This window comes from Pimephales promelas, chromosome 12, assembly GCF_988280905.1.
Source record: "Pimephales promelas chromosome 12, fPimPro1.hap1.1, whole genome shotgun sequence".
Taxonomy (NCBI): domain Eukaryota; kingdom Metazoa; phylum Chordata; class Actinopteri; order Cypriniformes; family Leuciscidae; genus Pimephales; species Pimephales promelas.
Window position 1 is genome coordinate 8,844,949 of NC_142780.1, and position 12,436 is coordinate 8,857,384.

Below are 12,436 nucleotides of genomic sequence, written 5' to 3' on the forward strand. Positions count from 1 at the left end.
ATGGGTTAAATTATTAGATAAAACATTATTACCTGACGACGAAATTTTTTTTTTTTGATTTATCCAACCATTCTTTTTGTGTTCATTCATTATTTGCCTCTGTTCACTCATCTTGATGCATAGTTATGGTCTCCGCGTTTTGCAGTGTCTACCAAGTGCAAAAGCCTTATTGTTAGACTATTCCCCTTAACAAATCTAATCTGCCACATCTGGGAAAGTCAACAGGCATAGGATGTTGTTTGTTTAAAAAAAAAAAAAAAAAAAAAAAAAACGAGGTGATGCCTTAATGTGGCGTTTTATACAGTCGATTTTTTTTTTTTTCAGTTAAGAAAATCCCCGATCAGCTCAGTCATAGATTGTATATGATCACTATGGTTACCGGTCCGCTACTACAGGCACGATGGAGGCAGCTAGCTCGCCATAGGACCCCGGGGACGTCACTCAAGAGGAGTCGTAGCACACACACTGAGAGAGAGTGTAAACGTCGGTGGCATGATGGCATCGTGTGTTTATTGACAACAGAACAGCGTGTAGTGAGAACATGGGTACAAAGTAATGGTGACCGGTGTAGTAGATTATTATTGTGCGTTTCCTGGCCCGCCGCTGCTTCAGATCGGGTCGGGGCACGCACAACAATAACTTTGGCAAGCGAAAACACTGGTTATCCTCTGGTTTACCGATTTTTGTCGACTTTCATAGGGATAGTGAGGGCGGGGGACGGATCGGGTCACTATGAATCTGGGGGGGACATGTCCCCCCCCCGTCCCCAGTGCTATCTGCGCCCCTGCTAACCCCCTCTACCCCTCCCAGTCTAAGATGACCCCTGACCCGGCCGGTCCTATGGTGCCTAGCTCCACTCGTGATAAGGGAGAACAAATCACTTCCTCCAAACCATAAGACATTCCTCCGTGGTTACATATAGGAGGTGAACACATAATATAGAAATAATGAAACATAAGATCCAATAATCATATTAATACATGCGAGATTAAAATTCCCCAACACACATCACTGTAACCCTTTAAGTCCTATAACATTTGGCATAATGTTATTTAGCGGACCACGATGATTAGAACCACCTCAGCGTAAAATTTACAAGTCAAGTCAAGTCACATTTATTTATATAGCGCTTTTCACAATACAGATTGTATCAAAGCAGCTTCACACTGATAACATGAAAGTACCACAACACAGATCAACAACATTGCTAAACACTAAATAATCCCAACTGAGCAAGCTCAAAGCAAGCCAAAAGCAAGGTGACAGTGGCAAGGAACCAAACTCCATCAGATTGGATGGAGAAAAAACCTTGGGAGAACCCAGGCTCAGTCGGGGGCCAGTTCTCCTCTGGCTTACATTCATATTGTTTAAATATAAATATTAAATATAAATATTGTTTATGAATCAAACGGCGCCACAACATATCGCAGGCGTTGAGTCGTCTCTTCACAGGCGTTGAGTCGTCTCATCACAGGCGTTGGGTGTATCCGAAATCCCCGTGAGAGGCTGGACACAAAACTGGACCTGACGAACGCCATTTTTCTCGGGACAAGCGTCCCGAGATAACAGCATAAAGGCAGATGGGAAATAATTAGCATAGCTGATGTTCATAATGATTTCCGTTATAACTCACAAACTCTCCATAACCTGAACTCTCCGCAACCCAACCATACGCGCCGACCCGTTTGTCTAAAAGGCTGTCGAGCCCCACTGGTGCGTTAAGCAGTTTCAGTGGCAAACGGTTCCGTATGGCATAACAGAGGACTAGAAGGTAAGCATTATGTGAATACAGATACAGATGGCTGTTTTTAAAATAGCCTACAGATTTTCATTCAAATTCTACCAGTCATTGACTTTTACTAAAATTGTGTTATTTAGCCTACAATCCTGTTGTTGCAAAGTTGTTTAGATAAAATGCGATTAAAACAGGGCATTAGAACCACAATAGCAGTCAAATTGGACGTTCTTAATTCAAATCTTAATAACGTTATTGTATCAATGCATTTAACTGCACATCTTTTTTCCTTCCTTATCAACAATGATCACAACCTCGGTCCTCAAGGGCCCTCTGAAGTCCTGCCGTGGCTAGGACTTCTTTTCCGAAGCCCTCCTAGCCTGTGACGTCCCTCAGGTCGCCCCTCTGGCCGGAGGACTTCGGTTTTTGAGAGCATTTCCTCTGTTGCCAAGTCCCCGGAGGGGGGGGGGGGCTCTGGAGGAAACGCTCTCCTTTTGCTCTGCCCAGTGGGAGGAGCTGGCTGATGGCTGGGGCTGATCGCTTTGCCCCACCCTACTAGATTTGGCTTTAGCTTTTCGGGGGAGGTACTGCTGGAACGCCGCAGATTGTTTTTTCGACTCCTGAAACCTGTCGACGACCGAATTAACGGCGTCGCTGGACAGGCCAGAAGCCGAAAGCGGCGCATCCAGCAGGAAGGACCTATCTTTCTCTTTAATTCCTGATAGGTTCAGCCACAGATGCCTCTCCGTGGCCACCATGGCCGCCATAAAGCGGCCAATAGCGTGGGCTGTTTCCCTAGTGGCCCGGAGAGACAAATCTGTGGCTTTCCTCAACTCCGAGATGTCCTCAGGAGTAGGCCCCTCCCCCTCATCCAAATCCTCATCCAAATTCACTGGCCATATTTTAGATAATAGACAAACGACACCAAATAAGACAGACAGTTTCACATGTAGCGCTTGCTGAAGAGCGAAAGCTAGTGTGTTTTGTGACAGCATCACTTTTATACTTCCGGGTATGCCGTCACATGTTACATCACGACGCAACACCAATCAGGATTGGATTAGTTTCATTCATACTTCAGAGGCGCACGCTTAGGGAGCGTCCCCAAAGAGTCGATTTTATCGATGCAGTGTTGAGTTCCCTCGATAGGGAACAAGGGACAAAATAAAGTGATGACTTTCGGGGTTTAAATGGCCAGTATTTTTGTATTTTAACCCTATGGGGTACTTCGTTTTCCAGTCACACATGGGGTCTTCGCGGTCATAAGTGAAGAATCAAGAATTTTCAGTAAAACCAATGAAATGTATTTTTGTTCAATAATATTTTTTTTTCTGTGGTGTTATATAATTATGATCTCTGTGGTGGATGCAATAATTATGATCCATTTTTCCCATTGACTATAATAGATTTTTTTTTTAAATATAATTTTTTGTGTTTTTTTAATTAATGCTGTATTTCAGGTTAAAGGAGAGACAACTCCGGTCCTCGACGGCCACTGTCCTGCAGAGTTTAGCTCCAATCCTAATTAAACACACCTGTACAAGCTAATCAATGTTTTCAGAATTACTAAAAACTCATTTTTGTCTGGGTTGGAGCTAAACTTTGCAGGACAGTGGCCCTCGAGGACCGGAGATGCCCATCCCTGGACCTATAGAGAACTTTTTTTTTAAGCAGATTGGCACCACCTGGTGGAAGTAGTGAGCATATTTATCATGCAATGTCATATTTTAACCACTAGATGAATTTACAGCTCTCTATAGAAAGGTGTTAGATTGTAGTTGTTTTTGGACATTAGTTGCCTGTTTTTTGTTGGGTTTTTTTCAGGTTGTGGGTAAGAGATTCTCAAAGACTATTTTTTGTCAAGTTTTTTGTTTGGTTGGTTGGTTTAAAAGTTAATTAAATGGTAATTTGTTGGTTTAAATTATTACTTTGCAATAAAATGCAATGTTCAGGTTACAGAAAGAGAACAAATGGAAAGCATTTTGTTACCCATTCTTTTACTTAATAAAAATGCAATTCTTTCCGTCATACATTTTTTATCAACCCTTTATAATAAACATTTTCAGTAAATTTATATATTTGTAAAACATATATATTTATTTTATTCAATGAACAGCAACTTATTCAAAAGACAACAGCAATTAAAAAAACAAAAAAAAAGAACAGCAAAAGTATTTATCAAATATTAAATGGAAAAAAGAGAAATAAAAAAAGTGTTTTAAATATCATCCTAATTATATTTACATATTATGTGCATATTATTTACATATTCAGTGAACAGGAACTCTTATTTAAAAGGCTGAATAATTATTCCAAAAATATACTTGAGCAGTTTTTTGGTTTTTTTTTTTTTTTTTTTTTTTGCCATTGAGGAGAATGAACTGTGGGCTGGGCTCAAAGTGGCAGTATTTATATCCACGTTTTTGTTTTCATAAACAAATACTGTGATTGGCTTTTTGTTTTCATAAACAAATGCTGTGATCGCCTGTCACGGTATATGAATTCATTGTCTCTCTCTCGTCTTGCGTGCTGTTATGTGTGTGTGTGTGTGTGGGTAATTGGGGGCGCGGTCACTGATCAGCGATGATCAGCTGCGCCAGCTGGCTTCAATCTATTTTACCCTTTATATGTTCAGTAACTGGTGTCTCATGTTGTCAGATCGTTGTTATTCCCGGTGTGTTCCTGAGTGTGTTTGACCTCCTGTGGATTCCCTGTTAGTCTCCGTTCTTCCTCGAGTTTCTTGGCACTACCACGGATTACTTCACGCACGGATCATCACCTCTGGATTGGGAGCACTGCACTGGTTATTCATCGAGGTCCCTGTGTCACTGACCATCTGCACTGGCTACCGCTCGACCCACCATCATCAGCTGTGGACTCCCCTGTGTGATTCTGACATTTATTATTATTATCTCAAATAAAGAGCTTTGCATTTGCATCCTTCTCCTGTCGTACGTAACAGAATGATCTGACCTAATATGGATGCAGCAGGTGGAAGAGACTGGGACGAGTTTGCCAATCGGAGCATTGCACGTTTTGATCAGCAGGAGGAGAGTATCAACAACACAGGTGGGGCGGTCCAGGCGCTTGTGACGCAGGTGTCCGAGCTCACCCAACAACTCCAACTTCTGAGAAATCCCACTGCGCCACCCACACCGCCAGTTCTACCCGTACCACCAGAGCCGCACCCACAGCGTGAACCACAGCTACCTGCCCCCAAGGGATATTCAGGTGAACCCCTTTTTTGACCCAAGGCTCTATGTATTTTTCATTGCAGCCACTGACATTTTCCCAGGAACGAAGTAAAGTGGCATTTGTTCTGACGCTGCTGTCGGGCAAAGCGGCTCTCTGGGGGACGGTGGTGTGGGAGAATCAAGACCCATGCTGCGCCTCGTTCCAGGCACTCTCCGAGGCTATGAAGAGGGTCTTCGATCGTGCGGTGGCAGGTAGGGTGGCGGCCAGACTACTCGCCAACCTCCGCCAGGGTAATGGCTCGGTGTCGGAATATTCCATCCAGTTCCGCACCCTGGCCACAGAGTGCCGATGGAACAAGGAGGCGCAGTGGGACCAATTCCTGCATGGATTGGCTGACCATGTCCAAAGAGAGATTTACATGTTGGACCTTCCACAGGATCTGAATGGACTGATCGAGCTAGCTCTTAAAGTCGACGCTCGGCTGGGCAGGATGGGTCGATTTCAGCAGAGTCATCAACCGTTCAGCATGGAAGATTTCCGAGTCGGCAGCAGAGACACGGTCAACCCCATCCCCGATCCCGAGCCCATGCAGGTGGGTAGAGCTCGGCTTTCCCGGGAGGAGCGCAAGAGGCGGAGATCCCAGGGACTGTGCCTTTACTGTGGTAAGGCGGGCTATTTCATTTATGCCTGCCCAGTAAAAGATCAAGCCCGTTAGTAACATTGAGGCTACAATCGGGTGGGATCTCCGCCGAGAAGACCTCATCACCATCATCATCTACCCTCCTCCCGGTAAGACTAAGGTGGGCAACCAGCACACACGACACCAAGGCACTACTGGATTCTGGGGCTGAAGGTAATTTTATGTATTTTGGACTGGCTAAGAAACTTTCTATTCCCATTTCTCCACTCAAGCATCAGATATCCGTCAATGCCCTCAACGGCCAACCCCTTCCCAACATCAACTACACCACTGAATCCATCACTCTCATCACATCTGGCAACCATATCGAGACTATCAAATTCCTCCTCATGAACTCACCACTCAAACCAGTTGTCCTTGGTCACCCTTGGCTCACATTGCACAATCCCAGAGTCGATTTGGGACATAGTTCAGTTTCTACATGGGGTAATAAGTGTCATGAGTCTTGTCTTGTATCTGCGTGTTCGTCTGTACCTGTTTCTGTGTTCCAGGAGGAGGCAGTGAATTTATCTAACGTGCACGAGGAGTACCAGGACCTGAGAGAAGTGTTCAGTAAGTCTCGAGCTGCTTTTTCCTCCTCACCGTCCCTATGACTGTGCAATAGACTTAGAGCCAGGTAAATCTCCGCCTAAGGGCAAATTATATTCACTTTCTGTTCCAGAGAGGGAGGCTATGGAGAAATATTTTTCTAATTCTCTAGCTTCCAGATTCATTCGCCCTTCTTCATCTCCAGCAGGAGCGGGGTTCTTTTTTGTGGGGAAGAAGGATGGATCTCTGCGACCATCTATTGATTACCGAGGGTTGAACAACATCACGGTAAAGAATTCTTATCTTTTGCCGTTGATGTCTTCAGCCTTCGAGCGATTGCAGGGATCATCCATCTTCACAAAATTGGATTTACGTAACGCTTATCATTTGGTGCGCATGAGGAAGGGTGATGAATGGAAGACTGCGTTTAATACCCCTTAGGGGCACTTTGAATATTTGGTTATGCCTTTCGGTCTGTCCAACTACCCAGCAGTCTTCCAAGCACTCGTCAATGACGTGCTGAGAGATATGGTCGACCAATTCATACATGTTTACCTGGATGACATATTGATTTTTTTCATCCTCTCTCCAGGAACACGTTCAGCACGTCAGGCGCGTGCTTCAGAGGTTACTAGAGAATGGGCTTTTTGTCAAGGTGGAGAAATGCGTTTTTCATGCACAGTCTGTTGCCTTCCTAGGGTACATCGTCTCGTCTGAGGGAATGCGTATGGATCCTGACAAGGTTAAGGCTGTGATTGATTGGCCTAGTCCAGATTCCCGTAAGGCCCTACAGAGGTTTCTGGGATTTGCCAATTTCTATCGCCGTTTTATTCGCAACTTCAGCCAACTAGCCGCGCCTCTGACTGCCTTGACCTCCCCCAGAACGACGTTCAGGTGGTCCAAAACAGCCGAGGCTGCGTTTGCCAAACTTAAGAGCCGTTTTGTTTCGGCTCCCATCCTCGTTACCCCTGATCCATCACGTCAGTTCGTGGTGGAGGTCGACGCGTCAGAGGTGGTGGTAGGAGCAGTTCTTTCTAAAACGCTCTTCCACAGACGACAGGATGCACCCTTGCGCGTTTTTTTTTCCCCATTGTTTATCATCTGCCGAGTGTAATTATGACATTGGTAACAGAGAGTTGTTGGCAGTCAAGTTACCACTGGAAGAATGGCCTCCACTCTTATTGGTCTCCACTCTGAGATGGGAGGTCGAGTCGAAGGTCATGAAGGCCTTAGAAGGGGTAACGCCTCCGCCCAATTGCCCACAGAATCGATTGTTTGTGCCAGAAGAGTGTCGGTCCGACGTTATTCAGTGGGGGCATTGTTCCAGCGTAGCTTGTCATCCAGGAGTTAATCGAACCAGTTATTTGGTCAGGCAACGATTCTGGTGGCCACTTATGGCTCGTGACATCCGCAGTTTTGTCTTGGCTTGCTCTGTTTGTGCCACTGGTAAATCCTCCAATCGACCCCCAGATGGGTTACTCCAACCGCTGTCTGTCCCTTCGAGACCCTGGTCTCATATCGCACTAGATTTTATTACCGCCCTTCCGCCCTCCCAGGGCAAGACAGTCGTTTTGACTGTCGTGGACCGGTTTTCGAAGGCGGCTCATTTTATTCCCTTACCCAAATTACCTTCTGCTAAGGAGACAGCGGTAACTGTTGTTGATCACGTCTTTCGTTTAAATGGCTTTCCGATGGACGTGGTTTCCGACAGGGGTCCCCAATTTGTGTCCAAATTTTGGCAAGAGTTTTGTAAGTCACTGGGAGCAACTGTCAGTCTTTCTTCGGGGTTCCATCCCCAAAGCAATGGCCAAACCGAGAGAGCCAACCAAGATTTGCAGAGAGTTTTGCAATGTTTTGTTTCTAAGAATCCTTCCTCCTGGTGTCAACAGTTGTCTGTGGTGGAGTATGCCCACAATTTGTTACCAGTGTCATCCACGGGCCTCACTCCGTTTGAATGTAGTTTAGGGTACCAGCCACCAGTTTTTACCAGTACGGAATCCGAAGTTGCGGCCCCCTCCGCCCACGCCTTCGTCCAGAGGTGCCGCCACACTTGGATGAGAGCCCGTGAGACTCTTCTCCAAGTGGGAGCGCACACTAAGGCTAAGGCCGATCGCCACCGGTCAAAGCCTCCCGTATACGTTGTGGGTTAAAAAGTGTGGCTTTCAACTAAGAATATTCCTCTCCGATCCCTCTCTATTAAACTTGCTCCCAAATTTATTGGCCCGTTCCCTGTCACCAAGATCATTAGTCCGCATAGGCGGCGCTAGGGAGGGGCTAGCAGGTGCTTCAGCACCCCCAAGAAAGACCAAAGCACCCCAATAGCACCCCCAACCCCAAAAATAATATCTGGAAGCAATTATATTTTGGCTGTTTAGAAAACAGTTTACTTATAAAAATCAATGTTTTCGTATATTCTAATTATTAAATGATAAAATAATTTAAGACAAACATTTTACTCATTACACATATGCGACGTCCGACGTCAGGCCACGTGAATTGCAATGTATTAGAATTATTTAGAAAGATGGAGCGTTTCCTTCTGCCAAGTAAGCAAACTCGTAATTCGAATTTAGTTTGCAAAAATGAGTACATAAATTTACCTCAGCCCGAGGTTGACAACGTTTCGGATTTTATACGGTTAATACGTTTGCCTCAGATGCAGAAATGGCAAAAGTTACAAGGCGTTTCAAATGCACCTCCTTTGCGTAGGTCTGTACTCTTTAAATGCTGTAATAACCTAATATAAATCACTGACAAACATGCACATGCTCTGATTATAATCATATTGAGAATGAGGAGTTGACGTCATTTTACAGAGCCCCTCCCCTCTCCGCCATGTTGGTAGGATTCCCACGGCAAAACAGTATTGTTTATGTGTGTTTTTAGCTCGGTAGTTGAGGAGTTTCTCGCAATACCGCACTGTTTTACCGCCTGGAAGTCACTGCTGCGTTAAGAACTCCTCCAGTAACTCACACGATACATTTGGAAAACATAGGAACAATGGAATACAGTTTTTGGGGTTACCGAAATGGACACAGCAGGGAGAGTGTGACCTGACGAGGAGACGCGGATTTGCTGTCAGTGCCTTCGCGGATTTGCTGTCAGTGCCTTAACGAACAAATGCAAAAGTGTTGTTTGAGTGCCTTGTTCATTACTTTTTTAACATTACCCTTAACATGCTCAAAAACTCTTGAAACTTTGCACACGGGTCAGAACCCGCGGCCATCAGAGCCGGGCTGAAGCTGGTACCTGGGCGTGGCAGGGCGGCTCGTCAGCGCCCCCTGGAACGGGGTCCGAACACTCTGTCCATAACTCAAACACGCTTGCATGTAATAATATGAAACTCAGTACACATGTTGATCTCATCGTTTCATCTATACCTCGCGCTTTTACTTTTTACCCCAGCCCAACAGGAAGTCGGCTATTGAGGTTTGTTTGTAAAACGCTCGCAATGGTATTTGAAATACTCCTCCTAGAGCTTTGATCCAAATTCTACGAAACTCGGTCAGCGTGATCAAATTACAACGCATGTGTTTACCAATCACAACCAAACTCGGTGTGCATGAAGTCAAGACATTGAGGATGCTCAATTCCGGACAGATTTTTGATATCTCGAACGGTCTGGCCGTGGCGAGGAAATTAATTTTATGACTAAAAAAGGACACATAAAGTGTGTTATAACTTTGCTCATTTTACCTACAGTTACAAAACTTGCCACATATATTGTTCTCGTCAAGCCGATCAACTTTTCAATTTAAAGTCATTCGCTCTGAGCAACAGAATGTCAGATATTGTAGTTTGAATGGATTTATTTCCCCTGCGATTCACACTCTCTCTCTCTCTCTCTCTCTCTCTCTCTCTCTCTCTGTGTGTGTGTGGGGGGGGGTGTGGGTGTGTGTGTGTGTCTGTGTGGGGAGGGGAGGGCTGTTGTCTGTGTTTATGTGTGTGTGTGTTTGTGTGGCTGGCTGTGATTTTTCCTACAAGTCCTTGTCTCTAAGTCCTTGTCTTTTTGCATAACAATTTTGTATTTTTTTAAAATGACAAAATAGGCATATAACCCCCATCTTTTAAATGTATAGTGTGCTTTAAATAAAAGTAAGATTGTATTTGTAATTGAAGCTGAATGAATTTAAAATTAATGTGCTACATTTCAATATATTTGTTTTCCTTAAAATTTTAAAACACTAACTTTATTCTTATCTGAATTACAAATATTTGTTTCTGTATAAAATAATACTCTGACTAAAAACAGATTTGATTTTTCTTTTTGCATTGTTATTTACACGTATTTATGTATGTGTGTGTGTGTGTGTGTGTGTGTGTGTGTGTGTGTGTGTGTGTGTGTGTGTGTGTGTGTGTGTGTGTGTGTAAATATATAAAGTGCGGGGTTTTTTTAGATAAAGTAGAATTTCTATAACTATGTGTTGAACTAATAAATCACTCTTGTGTGTGTTAAACACAATCTACTTAATACAGACAACTTCATTATAAAGATAAATAACAAATCCAAAAACTATATGATCATAATCTATGACAAAAAAAGCCATTACAAACTATATTAGTGGAAAATACACATTGCTCTTTGTATTGTTGTAAAATACATTCATGAAAAACAAGATAACAAAAATCAAAAAGATACATTATTTTAGATATAGCCATGGCTGCTATAAAATTGATATATGTTTTAAATGTATAGCAGAGATGTTAAATGAGGCAGCAACATACAAACTTTCTAGAACAACATGGACCTGAATAGCTGGTTTTTATGGAGGACAGTGAAGAGGAAGAGGGTGCATATCAAACAGCTCATTCTCAGACTACACAGCAAACAGCTTAAGTTTTTAGTGCTTTGTTTGAGGTTTTTAGTGCTCTGTCCTATCTATTATCAATATATAATAGATAGAACAGAACAAGAAAGGCAATTAATAATCTGTCATTGCGTCACTGCATTATGATATGAAAGGCTCAGTACAGTGTGGCACAAAACGCTTATGCGCATCCCGAGTGGAGAATGATGCGCTTAAAGCCACATGGAGTTACAGCGCACAGCGCATCGAGTCCGCATTGATGCAAGCTCTACAATACACTTCTTTTCGACAGTCGAAGCGGGGGTTACGTTTTTGCACGTCGTACAGAATAACCCTAAAGGCACCAAGGTGGCGGTGCCACCGGCTTTATATTAAATATAAACATAGCTGTGAGCAGCGATAAAGGGCCAAAGCCGGCGGTACCACCATCCCGGTGCCTTTAGGTAACTAAAGGCATCGGGGTTGCGGTGCCACCGGCTTGGGCCCGCAATCGCTGCTCGCAGCTATATTTAGGGCCCAAGCCCTGAAAGGGCGAAGGCCCTATTGTTTTCCTTCCGATTATTAAGGCCCAAGCCCTGAAAGGGCGAAGGCCCTATTGTTTTCCTTAGGATTATTAGGGCCCAAGCCCTGAAAGGGCGAAGGCCCTATTGTTTTCCTTGGGATTATTATTCTTTAGTATTATTAGGGCCCAAGCCCTGAAAGGGCGAAGGCCCTATTGTTTTCCTAAGGATTATTTATTAGGGCCCAAGCCCTGAAAGGGCGAAGGCCCTATTGTTTTCCTTAGGATTATTATTAGGGCCCAAGCCCTGAAAGGGCGAAGGCCCTATTGTTTTCCTAACGATTATTATTAGGGCCCAAGCCCTGAAAGGGCGAAGGCCCTATTGTTTTCCTTAGGATTATTATTATTAGGGCCCAAGCCCTGAAAGGGCGAAGGCCCTATTGTTTTCCTTAGGATTATTATTATTATTATTATTATGGCCCAAGCCCTGAAAGGGCGAAGGCCCTATTGTTTTCCTTGGGATTATTAGGGCCCAAGCCCTGAAAGGGCGAAGGCCCTATTGTTTTCCTTGGGATTATTTTTCTTTAGTATTATTATTATTAGGGCCCAAGCCCTGAAAGGGCGAAGGCCCTATTGTTTTCCTAAGGATTATTTATTAGGGCCCAAGCCCTGAAAGGGCGAAGGCCCTATTGTTTTCCTAACGATTATTATTAGGGCCCAAGCCCTGAAAGGGCGAAGGCCCTATTGTTTTCCTAACGATTATTATTAGGGCCCAAGCCCTGAAAGGGCGAAGGCCCTATTGTTTTCCTAACAATTATTATTATTAGGGCCCAAGCCCTGAAAGGGCGAAGGCCCTATTGTTTTCCTAACGATTATTAGGGCCCAAGCCCTGAAAGGGCGAAGGCCCTATTGTTTTCCTTCCGATTATTTTTAGGGCCCAAGCCCTGAAAGGGCGAAGGCCCTATTGTTTT